Source organism: Gorilla gorilla, chromosome 10 (assembly GCF_029281585.2).
Source record: "Gorilla gorilla gorilla isolate KB3781 chromosome 10, NHGRI_mGorGor1-v2.1_pri, whole genome shotgun sequence".
Lineage (NCBI taxonomy): Eukaryota > Metazoa > Chordata > Mammalia > Primates > Hominidae > Gorilla > Gorilla gorilla.
The window spans coordinates 47760131-47775727 of NC_073234.2; the positions used below are offsets into that span (position 1 = coordinate 47760131).

Consider the following 15597-nt stretch of genomic DNA (forward strand, 5'->3'; position numbering starts at 1 on the left):
TTCATTCTAGGCTTTACCTAGATAATTGCAGTAGTGGATAGGGGAGACTTTATTTCAGCCTTCTTTCACTTTCTGTGCATTTGAAACTATAACTAGACAGGACCTTATGGAGGTTTGTACCTTCAGTTATGCATATTTGACTGTCCAGATGAGGAGATTGTATTCACATACATAGCTGCTCTTGGCAGAGTCATGGTTAAAGGTTTGAACATGTTGTACCTTGTTGGCTATTCCCATAGTCCTAAGGGAGGCATTTTGCTTCTCCATAGACAGTAATCAGCTTGTCAGAGTGGAGTGGCTTTTTGTTTTTCCTTTATCTAGTAGAATGGAGTGGGCTAAGCCTTTCTGGGAAGCAATTTCTTCCTCCACCGCATGAACAGAAGGTCATGGATACTGTCTCTGAAACAAAGGGGAGGTAGTGATAGAAAAATCAGTGGCTAGGGCATAACTGGATTGAAGCTCTGTCAAGGAGACACCAGTTCCTGCTTGGAAGCTGGACTTTCTGCTATGCTTTGGTTTTCTGTCTTAACATTAGAATAATGAGCAATGGATACTCCAAGCTTAAAATTTTAGACTCTTTTCTGAGCACTGTGTGAGAATGAATATGCAAGAAGCTAGTCACATTTACTTAGTGGTTTTCAGTCTTTTCTTTTTTCCTTTATGCTCTTCCTTTGCTTTTTTTTAAATTAAGAAACTATTTTTTTTTAGAGCAGTTTTAGATTCACAGCAAAATTGAGTGAAAAGTGCAGAGGATTCTCATATACCTCCTGTCCTCACACACACTAGCCTCCCCCACTGTCAACATACTGAACCACAGTGCTACATTTGTTACATTCAATGAACCTGCATTGACATATTATCACCCAAGTCCATAGTTTATATTAGGATTCACTCTTGGTATTACAAATTCTGTAGGTTTTAACAAATATATAATGAGGCTGGGCACAGTGGTTCATGCCTGTAATCTCAACACTTTGGGAAGCCGAGGCAGGAGGATTGCTGGAGCCCAGGAGTTCAAGACCAGCCTAGGCAACATAGTGAGACCCCATCCCTACAAAAAAAAAAATTAAAAATTAGCCAGGTGTGGTAATGTGCACCTGTAGTCCCAGCTATTCAGGAGGCTGAGGTGGGAGGACTGCTTGAGCCCGGGAGGTCAAGGCTGCAGTGAGCCATGATTGTGCCACTGCACACCAGCCTGGGCAACGGAGTGAACTCCTGTCAAATCAATATATAAAATGACACGTATCCACCATTGTAATATCATACAGAATAGTTTCACTGCCCTAAATATCCTCTGTGCTCTGCCTGTTTATCCCTCACTTCCCACTGACCGCTGGCAAGCACTGATCTTGCCAAAACTACTGTCTCCGTAGTTTTGCTGTCTACAGAATGTCGTTTAGTTGGAATCATACAATATAAGGCCGTTTCATACTAGCTTCTTTCATTTAGTAATATGCATTTAAGTTTCCTCCTTATCTTTTCATGGCTTGATACCTTATTTCTTTTTAGTGCTGAGCAATATTCCATTGTCTGAATGTACCACAATTTATCCGTTCACCTGCTGAAGGACATCTTCATTGCTTCCAAGATTTGGCAATTATGAGTAAAGAAAGCTGCTATATAAATATCCATGTGCAGGCTTTTGTGTAGATGTAAGTTTTCTGTTCATTTGGGTAAATATCAATGAGTGTGATCACTGGATCATATGGTAATACTATGTTTATGGTAAGACTATGTTTAGTTTTGTAAGAAACTGTCAAACTGTCTTCCAAAGTGGCTATATTATTTAGCATTCCCACCAAAAATAAATGAGAGTTCTTGTTGCTCCACATCCTTACCAACATTTAGTGTTGTCAGTGTTTTGGATTTTGGCCACTCTAATAGGTGTGTAATGGATTTTGTTGTTTTAATTTGCATTAAACAACAATTTAATGCCTGCCTGGCGGCTCACACCTGTAATCCCTGCATTTTGGAAGGCCAAGGAGGGTGGATCACCTGAGGTCAGGAGTTCGAGACGAGCCTGGCTAATATGATGAAACCCCCGTCTCTACTAAAAATACAAAAATTAGCTGGGCGTGGTGGCGAGTGCCTGTAGTCCCAGCTACTCAGGAGGCTGAAGCCAGGAGAATCGCTTGAACTTGGGAGGCAGAGGTTGCAGTGAGCCAAGATCGTGCCACCGTACTCCAGCCTGGGTGACAGAGTGAGAGTCTGTCTCAAAAAATAATACTAATAACAATTATTTGTATTTGTATTTCCCTGATGGCATGATGTTGAGCATGCTTATTTGCCATCTGTATTTTTCTTTGGTGAAGTGTCTGACTAAAGTCTGTTGCCCATTTTTTAATCAGGTTGTTCATTTTCTTACTGTTCAGTTTTAAGAGTTCTTTGTGTATTTTGCATGACAGTCCTTTATCAGGTGTATCTTTTACATTCTCTCCCATTCTGTAGCTTGTCTTTACATTTTCTTGACATTGTCTTTCACAGAGCAGATATTTCTAATTTTAGCAAAGTCCAGCTTATCAATTACTTAGTTCATGGATCATGACTTTGGTGTTGTATTTAAAAAGTCATTGCCATACCAAAGTCCTCTAGGTCAGTGGTCCCCCACCTTTTTGACACCAGGGACTGGTTTCCTGGAAGAATTTTTTTCATGGACTGGGGGAGGGGGGGATTCAAGCACATTACATTTATTGTGTACTTTATTTATAGTATTATTAAATTGTAATATAATGTGAAATAATTATACAACTCACCATAATGTAGAATCAGTGGGAGCCCTGAGCTTGTTTTCCTGCAACTAGATGGTCCCATCTGGGGGTGATGGGAGACAGTGACAGATCATCAGGCATTCGATTCTCATAAGGGGCGTACAACCTAGATCCCTCACATACACAGTTCACAGTAGGGTTGGGACTCCTTTGAGAATCTAATGCTGCGACTGATCTGACAGGAGGCAGAGCTCTGGCTGTAATGCAAGTGATGGGGAGTGGCTGTAAATACAGATGAAGCTTCACTCACTTGCCTGCTGCTCACCCCCTGCTGTGTGGCCCCTGGTGTAGGTGTTCCCCTATATTATCTTCTAGAAATTTTATAGTTTTGTATTTTACATTTAGGTCTGTGATCCATTTTAAGTTTTGTGAAGGCTATAAAGCATGTGTCTAGATTCATTTTTTTGCATGTGGATATCCAGTTGTTCCAGCACCATTTGTTGAAAAGATTATCTTTGCTTCACTGTATTGCCTTTGCTTCTTTGTCAAAGATCAGTGACTATATTTATGTGGGTCTATTTCTGGACCCTCTGTTTATTCACATAAATATAGTAATTGATGGCCAGGTGCGGTGGCTCACGCCTGTAATCCCAGCACTTTGGGAGGCCGAGGTGGGTGGATCACGAGGTCAGGAGATGAGACCATCCTGGCCAACATGGTGAAATCCCGTCTCTACTAATCCCGGCTAATACAAAAAATTAGCCGGGCGTGGTGGCGGGGACTTGTAGTCCCAGCTACTCCGGAGGCTGAGGCAGGAGAATGGTGTGAACCCAGGAGGCGGAGCTTGCAGTGAACCGAGATCTCGCCACTGCACTCCAGCCTGGGCGACAGAACGAGACTCCGTCTCAAAAAAAATAAATAAATAAAATATATATAGTAATTTATGTGTCTATTCTTTTTCTAGTACCACACTATGTTTGCTACTGTAGCTTTATAGTAGGTTTTTTTTCTTTTTGGGGTGGGGGGTGTTGGTAGAAACAGGGTCACGTTATGTTCCCCAGGCTGGTCTCAAACTCCTAGTCTCAAGCAATCCTCCCACTTTGGCCTCCCATAGTGCTGGGATTACAGGCATGAAGCACTATGCCAGGCCTATAGTAGGTTTTTTTTTTTTTTTTTTAGACAGAGTCTTGCTATGTCGCCAGGCTGGAGTGTAGTGGCATGATCTCGGCTCACTGCAACCTACACCTCCCAGGTTCAAGAGATTCCCCTGCCTCAGCCTCCTGAGTAGCTGGGATTACAGGTGCGTGCCACCATGCTCAGCTAATTTTTTTATTTTTTTTTGTATTTAGTAGAGATGGGGTTTCACCATGTTGGCCACTCTTTTTTTGTTCATTCATTCATTTGACAGGGTGTCACTTTGTTGCCCAGGCTAGAGTGCAGTGAGTGATGTGATCTTAGCTCACTATAGCCTCCAACTCCTCAGTTCAAATGATCTTCCTGCCTCAGTCTCCTGAGCACCACCATACCCGGCTAATTTTTTTATTTTTTATAGAGACATGGTCTTGCAGTGTTGACCAGGCTGGTCTCAAACTCCTGGCTTCAAGCAATCCTCCTGCTTTAGCCTCCCAAAGTGCCGGGATTATAGGCATGAGGCACCACCCCTGACCTACACTAATTTTTATTATTTCTTTTCTTCTGCTTGCTTTGGATTTAATTTGCTCTTTTTTCCCCCTAGTTTTCTAAGGTGGAAGCTTAGATTATTGATTTTGGATCTTTTTCTTTTCTAGTATGTTTATTCACTGCTATCAATTTCCCACTAATCACTGTTTCTGCTGCATCCCACAAATTTTTATAAGTTGCATTTTCATGTAGTTCATAATACTTCTTAATTTCTCTGGAGATTTCTTTTTTGCTTCATGTATTATTTAGAAGTATGTTATTTAATCTAAGTCCTTTCATATTTTCCAGCTATCTTTCTGTCACTGATTTCTACTTTAATTCCATTGCAGTTTGAGGGCAGACATTGTGTGATTTCTTTTAAACTTGTTAAGGTGTGTTATATGGCCCAGAATGTGGTCAGTCTTGGTAAATGTTCCATGTGAGCTAAGAAGAATGTATAATCTGTTGTTGGATGAATTAATCTATAGATGTTAATTATGTCCAGTTGATTGATGGTGCTGTTGAGTTCAACTGTGTCCTTACTGATTTTCTGCCTGCTGGATACATCCATTTCTGATAGAGGGTGTTAAAGTCTCCAACTGTTAATATAAGAGCAGGTTCATCTATCTGTCTCTTTGCAGTTCTGTCAGTTTTTCCTTCACATATTTTGATGCTCTGTTATTAGCTACATACACATTAATTATTTTTATTTTTATTTTTATTTTTTTTATTTTTTTTGAGATGGAGTCTTGCTCTGTCACCCAGGCTGGAGTGCAGTGGCACAATCTTGGCTCACTGCAAGCTCCACCTCCCAGGTTCAAATGGTTCTCCTGCCTCAGCCTCCTGAGTAGCTGGGATTACAGGTGCATGCCACCATGCCTGGCTAATTTTTGTATTTTTAGTAGAGACAGGGTTTCACCATGTTGACCAGGCTGGTCTCGAACTCCTGACCTCAAGTGATCCACCCACCTTGGCCTCCCAAAGTGCTGGGGTTACAGGTGTGAGCCACCATGCCTGGCCTACATTAAGAATTTGTATGTCATCTTGGAGTATCGACCATTTTATCTTTATGCAATGCTCGTCTTTATTCCTGATATCTTTCTTTCTAAAATTAATATAGCTATTCTCACCTTTTTTGGATTAGGGTATATCTTTATCTTTTTACCTTTTTTTTTTTTTTTTTTTTGAGATGGAGTCTCGCTCTGTCACCCAGGCTAGAGTTCAGTGGCGTGATATCCACTCACTGCAAGCTCCACCTCCCGGGTTCACACCATTCTCCTGCCTCAGCCTCCTGAGTAGCTGGGACTACAGGCACCCGCCACCACGCCCAGCTAATTTTTTGTATTTTTAGTAGAGATGGGGTTTCACTGTGTTAGCCAGGATGGTCTCGATCTCCTGACCTTGTGATCTACACGCCTTGGCCTCCCAAAGTGCTGGGATTACAGGCGTGAGCCACCGCACCCGGCCTATCTTTTTACTTTTAATCTATATGTTTATTTGTATTGAAGGGGTTTTCTCATATACAACATACAGTTAGGTCTTGTTTTTTGATTGACTCTGACATTGTCTCTTTTTTTTTTTGGCAGTAATTTTGTTTTATTAGATAAAAGGTTTGTGAGGCCGGGTGTGGTAGCTCACGCCTGTAATTCCAGCACTTTGGGAGGCCAAGGCAGGTGGATCACCTGAGGTCAGGAGTTTGAGACCAGCCTGGACAACATGGTGAAACCTCGTCTCTACTAAAAATACAAAAATTAGCCAGGTGTGGCAGTGTGCGCTTGTAGTCTCAACTACTCAAGAGGCTGAGGCAGGAGGATCGCTTGAACCTAGGAGGTGGAGGTTGCAGTGAACTGAGATCGTGCCACTCCAGCCTGGCCGACAGAGTGAGACTCAGTCTCAAAAAAAAAGATAAAGGGTTTGTGAGAGTAGAAGGAAATATTTAACGTTTCCTCCTACTGTCCAAGGCTAGTCAAGTGTAAACAGAAAAAACCCCGTTGGGCTGTGCTGAGGCATTGCGCACAATTTGTCATGTGCATCCCAGTGCTGACCAAAACACACATGCTAGCAGGCTTCACAAGCAAGAGAAGTGCCTCTGAGTGTTTCCTCAGGACAGGACCTTTCTATTGAAGATCCTGCAGAGGGAGAAAGTTCAGAGTTCATGCCAAACATGCAGACTGCTTTGTCATAATTCCCCAGGATCCAGGCACAGATAGTTCCCTAAAGACACTACCATAGAGACAGTGACCATCTCTTCCTCAAACACAATTACGCACACTCCACGCCTTTTTTTTTTTTTTTTTTTGAGACGGAGTTTCGCACTGTCTCCCAGGGTGGAGTGCAGTGGCACGATCTCAGCTCACAGCAGCCTCTGCCTCCTGGGTTCAAGCAATTCTCCTGCCTCAGCCTCCCAAGTAGCTGGGATTACAGGTGTATACCACCATGCCCGGCTAATTTTTGTATTTTTAGTAGAGATGGCTTTTCACTATTTTGGCCAGGCTGGTCTTGAACTCCTGACCTTGTGAACTGCCCGCCTTGGCCTCCCAAAGTGCTGGGATTGCAGGCGTGAGCCACTGCACCCGGCCCTTTTTTTTTAAGATGGAGTCTTGCTCTGTCTCCCAGGCTGGAGTGCAGTGGCACCATCTCGGCTCACTGTAAACTCTGCCTCCCAGGTTCAAGTGATTCTTGTGCCTCAGCCGCCCAAGTAGCAGGGACTACAGGTACCACCATGCCTGACTAATTTTTTTTGTATTTTTTTAGTAGAGACAGGGTTTCTCTGTGTTGACCAGGCTGGTCTCGAATTCCTGACCTCAGGTGATCTGCCTGCCTCAGGCTCCCAAAGTGCTGTTGTGCGTGAGGCACCACATCCAGCATCCACACTGTTTTCCTACCTAGAAACCACCAGGTGCCTTCATGAGCTCCCATGCTTGGTTGCAGATCCCAATACACAGCATGGGCAGAAGCCAACAGCAACCTCCAACGGCAAGGATCCCAGTTGCTTGGAGCTGGAGAGGGCTGATTCGAATCCCAGATTTTTTTTTTTTTTTTTTTTTTTTTGAGACAGCATCTCACTGTGTCACGTAGGCTGGGGTGCAGTGGCAAGGTTGTAGCTCACTACAGCCTCAACATCCCTGGCTCCAGCAATCCTCCCACCTCAGCCACTGGAGTAGCTGGAACAGCAGATAAGCACCACCATGCCCAGCTAATTTATTTTTATTTTTGTTAGAAATAGGGTCTGCTGATATTGCCCAGGCTGATCTCAAACTCCCGGGCTCAAGCAGTCCTCCCGCCTCAGCCTCCCAGAGTGTTGGGATTACAGGCATGAGCCACCGTGCCTAGCTCATTTTCCTTCTCTCTAAAGAACTTCTTTTAAGATTTCTGGCAAGGCAAGTCTGTGGGCAACAATTTCTCTGTATTTTGGTTTGCTTGAGAAAGTCTTTATTTTTCCTTCACTTTTTTTTTTTTTTTTTTTTTGAGAGAAGATCTCACTGTGTTGCCCAGGCTAGAGTGCAGTGGTGTGATCTCAGCTCACCTCAACCTCCTGGGCTTAAGCGATCCTCCCACCTCAGCCTCCCAAATAGCTAGGACTATAGGTACACGCCAGGACACTTGGCTAATTTTGTTTATTTTTCATTGAGATGAGATCTCACTGTGTTGCCCAGGCTAGTCTCAAACTCCTGGACACAAGCAATCCATCTGCCGTGCTGGGATTATAGACGTGAGCCACACCACATGTGGCCTTTCTTCTGAAGAATTGTGCAGGATACAGAATTCTAGGCTGATAGGGTTTTCTCTCTTTGTACTCTCTGCTTGCATGGTTTCTGAGAGGTTAGATGTAATTCTTGTTTTTGCTCCTCTGTAGGTAAGGTGATTTTCCCTCTGCCTTCTTTCAAGATGTTTCTCTTTCTCTTTGATTTTCTGAAGTTTGGATATGATATATCTAGGTGTAGTTTTTTGTTTGTTTGTTTGTTTGTTTGTCATTTAGCCTGCTTATTGTTCTTATGGTGTGGTGTCTGACATTGATTTGGGGGGACATTTTTAGTTATCGCTTTAGTTATTGTTTAGCAATACCAAATATTGTGTGTGTTTCTTTCTTTCTTTCTTTCTTTCTTTTTTTTTTTTTTTCCAGTGACGGGGTCTCGCTCTTTCTCCCAGGCCGGACTGCAGTGGCGCTATCTCGGCTCACTGCAAGCTCCGCCTCCCGGGTTCACGCCATTCTCCTGCCTCAGCCTCCCGAGTAGCTGGGATTACAGGTGCCCGCCACCTCGCCCAGCTAATGTTTTGTATTTTTAGTAGAGACGGGGTTTCACCGTGTTAGCCAAGATGGTCTCGATCTCCTGACCTCGTGATCCGCCCGCCTCGGCCTCCCAAAGTGCTGGGATTACAGGAATGAGCCACCGCGCCCGGCTGTGTGTGTTTCTTTCTTTCTCCTATTATGCACATATTATACCTTTTGTATTTGTCCCACAGTTCTTGGATATTTTGTTGTTGTTATTTTTTTTTTAGTTCTTCTTTTCTTAGCTTTCCAGTTTTGGAAGTTTCTATTGTCATATCCTCAAGTTCAGAGATTCTTTGTTTTTAGAGACAGGGTCTTACTATGTCACTATGTTGCCTAGGCTGGTCTCAAACTCCTGGGCTCAAGTCATCCTCCAATTTCAGCCTCCCAAGTAGCCGGAACTACAGACACATGCAACCATGCCCAGCTCAAGTTCAAAGATTCTTTGCTCAGCTATGTCCAGTCTACTATTGAGCCCATCATAGGCATTCTTCATTTCTTTTTTGTTTTTTGAGACAGATTCTCTCTTGGTCACCCAGACTGGATTGCAGTGGCACGATCTCAGGTCCCTGCAACCTCCACCTCCTGGGTTTAAGCAATTCTAATGCCTCAGCCTCCCGAGTAGTTGGGACTACAGGCTTGCGCAACCATGCCCGACTAACTTTTGTATTTTTAGTAGAGACGGGGGTTTCACCATGTTGGCCAGGCTGGTCTTTAACTCCTGACCTCAAGTGATTCATCCACCTCAGCCTCCCAAAATGCCAGGGTTACAGTCATGAGCCACCGTGCCTGGTCGGGATTCTTCATTTCTGTTACAGTGTTTTTTATCTGTAGCGTTTCTTATTTATTTATTTATTTATTTATTTATTTATTTTATAAAGAACAGAAATTTATTTTCTCACAGTTGTGGAAGCTAGGAAGTTCAAGATCAAGGTGCCAGCAGATTTGGTTATCTCGCAAGGGCTGCTCTCTGCTTCCAACATGGTATCTTGACATAGCATCCTCCAGAGGAGAGGAGCTCTGTGTCCTCACATGGCAGTTGGAGGAAAGGGTAAAGTGATGCCAAATCTTTTGCCAAATCCTTTTATAAGGGTACCTAATGCCATTCATGAAGGCTCCATCCTCATGACTTAACCACATCCTAAACATTCTCTTAATAATGTTACATTGGTGATTAGGTTTCAACATGAATTTTGCAAGGGACAACATTGTTCAAACCATAGCACTAAGGAAGGTTGGGAGAGCTGCCAGAGGGAAGAACAGAGGGAGGGAAGGTTTGGTGGAGGGGTCCTAGACTGCTGTGCCATCTAAGGAGGTTGGTGAGGCTCTCAGTGCCAGGCCCACAGTCACTGGCTAAGAACAGTCCTTGAGAAGTATGGCATGGCACAAATACAACACTGGGAACATCAGCTCAGTAGGAAAGAGACCACATTTCCCCAAGAGTCCAGGTAATCCCCTCCCCTTACCTGGTATCTTTGTTTCCCAAATCTTGACCTCTTTTCTCAGAATCTCTGGGAATAACTTGGGCCAAGTTCAGGTTCTCTTAGCCCTCTGGATCCCTTCTGCCTTCATAATATATCCGTAAACAAGTTGCACAGTCTTGGCTACAGCTTTTTAAAGAAGCAGAGTTACTTCCCTGGGTGCGTCCTCTGGTGTCTGGTAAGAGATGTCTTCAAGCTGAAGTCTTGCCCATACTCCCTGCACAAAAACGCCTTCTCCCCTGAGTGTGCCTTCCTGTGTTTATCGTAGGATGATTTATACCTAATCCTTTGTCCACAACTCCTGGCATCTATAAGGCTTCTCTGCCAAGTGTGTTCTCTCATGTGCAGTTGACTTTTGGGTAAAGTCTTACCTACACTCCTTGCATACAAAAGACTTCTTCCCTGAGTGGGTTTTCTGATATGCAGTGAGAATTGCCTTCTATAAGAAGTCTTACCCACACTTCTTTCACAAGAAAGCCTTCTTCCCTGAGTGTGTCCTCTGGTATGTGAAGTGTGACTTATTTCTAAAGCCCCGCCCTCACTTATTGCACACATAGGACTTCCCTCCTGCATGTATATTCTGGTGCAAGAGTAATGCTGACTCATCACTCCCTGCGTATGAAAAACTAATGCTTGGAGTGTGCTTTTTTGTGTATGAGTAGATTTTTTTTTTTTTTTTTTTTTGGAGACTGCATCTCGCTGTTGCCCAGGCTGGAGTGCAGTGGTGCCATCTTGGCTCACTGCAACCTCCACCTCACAGGTTCAAGTGATTCTTCTGCCTTGGCCTCCTGAGTAGCTGGGATTACAGGCGTGCACCACCAAACCGGCTAATTTTTTTTTTTTTTTTTTTTTTTTTTTTTGAGACAGAGTTTTGCTCTTGTTTCCCAGGCTAGAGTGCAATGGCGCAATCTCGGCTCACCGCAGCCTCCGCCTCCTGGGTTCAAGCGATTCTCCTGCCTCAGCCTTCCCAGCAGCTGGGATTACAGGCATGCACCACCACACCCTACTAATTTTGTATTTTTAGTAGAGACAGGGTTTCTCCATGTTGGTCAGGCTGGTCTCGAACTCTCAACCTCAGGTGATCCGCCTGCCTCGGCCTCCCAAAGTGCTGGGATTACAGGCATGAGCCACCACGCCCAGCCTAGTTTTTGTATTTTTAGTAGAGACGGGGTTTCACCATGTTGGCCAGGCTGGTGTTGAACTCCTGACCTCAGGTTATCCACCCGCCTCGGCCTCCCAAAGTGCTGGGATTACAGGCATGAGCCACCATGCCCAGCCAAGTAGCTTTCTTTTCTTTAATTTTTTTTTTTTGGCTTAAGCTCAATGGCAAGAAAGAGTAACTTTATTTTCTGACTAAAGTCTTGCTCACCCTCTGCACACTTGAATGCTCCCCATCTTGAATTTACTATTTCTTTTAATATATGTCTATTTCTTTAGGATTTCCCATTTGGGCCTGGCTAGGCTCTTTTTTCACCACTCTGAAGCTTACTGGTTATAAGCTTCCCCTTGAGCTTACTTATTGTCTTAGGAGACAACCCTTGAAGTCTGCCTGTCTCTTATAAACCAGGGTTTAGTGCTTTTTTCTGTCTCTTGACCTTCTGCTGTATCACTCTGGCTGCTTTGATGAGAATATTGTTGCTACTGTGATACTGGGCCACAGGGCCTTTTCTGCATATAAGCCGGGAGACCTCTGAGCAGCACGGCTATGTGGCATGTATTTGCTGAGGAAGTGTTGACTGGAAAAGACCAGTGGGCAGTAGGGACAGAGTTGGATTTCTGGCTTTGATCTTGCTCTCTCCTGGCTCTCTGGGGTCCTAGGACATTGTCCTGCTCGCCATGGATAAAGAAAGCCTGTGGAAAGCTGATGTTTACCAGTTTATTATAAAGGATATTATGAAGGATACGGATGAAAACCAGATAAGGAGATGCATTGGTGGGAAGGGGTGCAATGCTTCCATGCCCTTCCTGGGCCTGTCACACTCCTGCACCTCCATGTGTTCAGGAGCCTAAAAGTTTCTCTTTTTTATTCTTTCTTAGAATTTTCATCTCTCTTCTTATATTATCCATCTGTTCTTACGTGTTGTTGTGTTAATCGTAGTGTTTTGGAAATCCTGGACTGTTAATTCTGACAGTTCTGTCATATCTCACTGGTTCTGGTGCTTATTCAGTTTCTTCAGAGTGTATTTTTGCCTTTTAATATGACTTACAATTTTCTGTTCAAAGGTGGACATGATATACTGGGTAAAAGGAATTGGTAAATATGTCCTTAGTAAAGTTGTGATGAGGTATGACAGGGAGGGGAACTGGAAGTGTTCTACTGTCCTATGATTAGGTCTCAATATTTTGGTGAGCCTATGCCCTGGACTATAAACTTCACCAGTGCTTCTCAGTTTTGTTTTCTTTTCCCCACTTGGATGGGACAGGATGGCTAGACGGGGGTAGAATTGGGTATTACCCTTCTACCAGGTTAGTTAGTCTATGATAAAACCGCAGCAGGTTAGGCTCTGGTAAAGTATTTTCTCCTGAGGGCAGGCCTTGTAAAGAAGAACAGAATGCTCTGGGGTATTTCAAAATGGTTCCAGTAGTTCCCCCTTATTCACAAGGATACATTCCAAGATTCCCAGTGGAGGCATGAAACCAGATAGTACCAAACCCTATATACAGTCAGCCCTCTGTATCCATGGGTTTCTCATCCATGGATTAAAACAATCATAGGTAAAAAATACTCAGAAAAAAAATTCCGCAGAATTCAAAAAGACAAAACTTAAATTTGCTGCCTGCCAAGCACTACATTGAATCCACACGAATGAAGTGATATGTAGGCATTGTATTAGGTATTATAATAATCTAGAGATGATTTAAAGTATATAGGAGGATATGCACATTTTATATGCAAATACTACACCATTTTATATCAGGGACTTGAGTATCTGTGGATTTTGGTATCCTCATGGGTCTTGAAACCAGTCCCCCATGGATATGGAGGGATGACTATACTATGTTTCCCTATATGTACATATCTATGAAAAAGTTTAATTTATAAATTCAGCACAGTAAGAGATTAACAACTAAAAATAGAACAGTTATAAAAATATACTGTAATAAAAGTTATATAAATGTGTTCTCTCTCTCAAAATATCTTATTGTACTGTACTCATCTTTTTTTTTTTTTTTTTTTTTGGCCGGGTGCAGTGGCTCACGCCTGTAATCTCAACACTTTGGGAGGCCGAGGTGGGCGGATCACTTGAGGCCAAGAGTTCGAGACCAGCCTGGCCAACATGGTGAAACCCCGTCTCTACTGAAAACACAAAATTAGCTGGGTGTGGTGGTGCACACCTTTAATCCCAGCTACTCAGGAGGCTGAGGCACAAGAATTGCTTGAACTCAGGAGGCGGAGGTTGCAGTGAGCTGAGATTGTGCCACTGCACTCCAGCCTGGGTGACAGAGTGAGATTCTCTCTCAAAAAAAAAAAAAATTTAAATAGAGGCAGGGTCTCACTCTATCACCCAGGCTAGTCTCGAACTCCTGGGCTCAAGCGGTCCTCCCACCTCAGCCTCCCAAAGTGCTGGAATTATAGGTGTGAGCCACCTTACTCGACCAGTACTCATCTATTTTTGAACTGCAGTTGACTATGGGTAACTGAAACCATGGAAAGTGAAACCACGGGTAAGGGGAGACTACTGTACTTTTCCCTTTCCCCCCACCAAAAGCACAAGAAATTTCCCCTGATATTCACCGTAAGAACCTAGTAGAGCTGGGAGAACCTGGAGGTAAAACTCACAACGGTGTGGGGGCTCCTCTGTGACTGGGTCTCCCTGGCATTTTTAACTCTCAGACTTGTCCACACTTAGCCTCTAGCTTCATTAATTATAGTTCAGGTTTTCCTCCCCTGGCACTTGATTGTCATGCAGGTTTCAGCTCATGGGTTTCTGCTCCTTTAGGTTGTGATTCTCTATATCTGCCAATTTGGGGAACAGCAGTTTGCCCTGTGAACTCACTTCTCTGATAGATCTATGAAGAGTTGTTAAGATTTTTCAGTTCAGCTTTTTATTTGTTGTTAGGATAGAGTGACAACTGTTATTCTAAGCTCTTTATATGCCAAGCCAAAAACCAGAAGTCTCAGTCCTTTTGGTTTATGAATCAGAGTAAGAAATACATTTTACATTGCAACTTAAAACACTTTTTCTTTTTTTTTTTTTTGAGATGGAGTCTGGCTCTGTATCCCAGGCTGGAGTGCAGTGGCACTGTCTCGGCTCACTGCAACCTCCGTCTCTCAGGTTCAAGCGATTCTCCTGCCTCGGCCTGCTGAGTGTCTGTGATTACAGGTGTGCGCCACCACACCCAGCTAATTTTTGTGTGTTTAGTAGAGACCGGGTTTTGCCATGTTGGCCAGGCTGGTTTTTAACTCCTGACTTCAGGTGATCTGGCTGCCTCAGCCTCCCAAAGTGCTGGGATTACAGGCGTGAGCCACCGTGCCCAACCAAAACACATTTTTTATATAATAGAAATTAGAGAGCCATGTAATAGTATTCACCCTTATCTAATGTGATGTACTCTGTAGTTTCTTTTGTTGTGGTGGTGATATTTCAGTGCGGATTTGTCTCCCTGCTCCCTTTTTTTTTTTTTTTTTAAAAAAAAAGAGATGGAGTCTCACTGTGTTGCCCAGGCTGGACTCAAACTTGTGGGCTCAAATGATCCTCCCTCCTCAGTCTTCTGAGTAGCTGGGACTACAGGAGCACACCACTGTGCCTGGCTTTCCCTTTTAAAAAAATGCTGGTTACAGGGGTTTGTGGTTATGGATATAATTGCTTGGAGTTTGTCACCTATTGTCTGTTATCTGCCTGCTCCTCTGCTGCTCTTAGAATGGAGATAATTATGTTTAAATTATGAAAAGATAATATGTATATTAGTTTCCTGTAGGCGTTATAACAAATTTCCACAAACTAGGTGGCTTGAAAGAAAAGAAATTTATTATCTCACAGTTTGGGAGACCAAAAGCCCACCAAGATATTAAAGAGGACCGTATCCTCCTGAGAAGGCTCTCCAGGAGAATCCTTTCCTTGCCTCTTCCAGCTTCTAGTTGCTGCCGGCATTTCTTGGCTTGTGGTTACATCACTTCAATCTCTATGTCTTTCTTCACATTGCCCTCTCCTCTCTGTGTGTATCTAATCTCCCTTTGCTGCTGTCTTATAAGGACACTTGTGATAGCATTGAGGGCCCATCTGGATAATCCCCTCATCTCAAAGCCCTTAATTTAATCACCATATAAGGTAACATTCACAGCTTCTAAGAATTAGAACATTGATATATCTTTGTGAGCTGTTATGGATTGAATTGAATTTTTATGGTGAAGTCTTAACCCCAGGTACCTTAAAATGTGACCTTATTTGGAAACAGGGTCATTGCAGATGGCATTAGTTAATATGAAGTAATACTGAAGTAAGGTGGGCCCCTACTCCAATATGACTGGTGTCCTATA

At 43.4% G+C, this 15597-nt stretch overlaps 1 protein-coding gene across 14 annotated transcripts in view; it reads left to right on the top strand.

Annotated features, from left to right (window-relative positions):
- The window catches only part of LOC101153190 (cyclic AMP-dependent transcription factor ATF-7), a 121635-nt gene that overhangs the window by 39335 nt on the left and 66703 nt on the right, over positions 1-15597 (top strand). Inside the window, exon 2 of one of the 14 annotated variants that reach the window (XM_063693955.1) lies at positions 3888-4008. The exons of the other annotated variants lie outside the window; for them this stretch is intronic. The gene's annotated coding sequence lies outside the window, so the exon portion shown is untranslated. The remainder of the gene's footprint in view (positions 1-3887; positions 4009-15597) is intronic. 14 annotated transcript variants of the gene reach the window in all.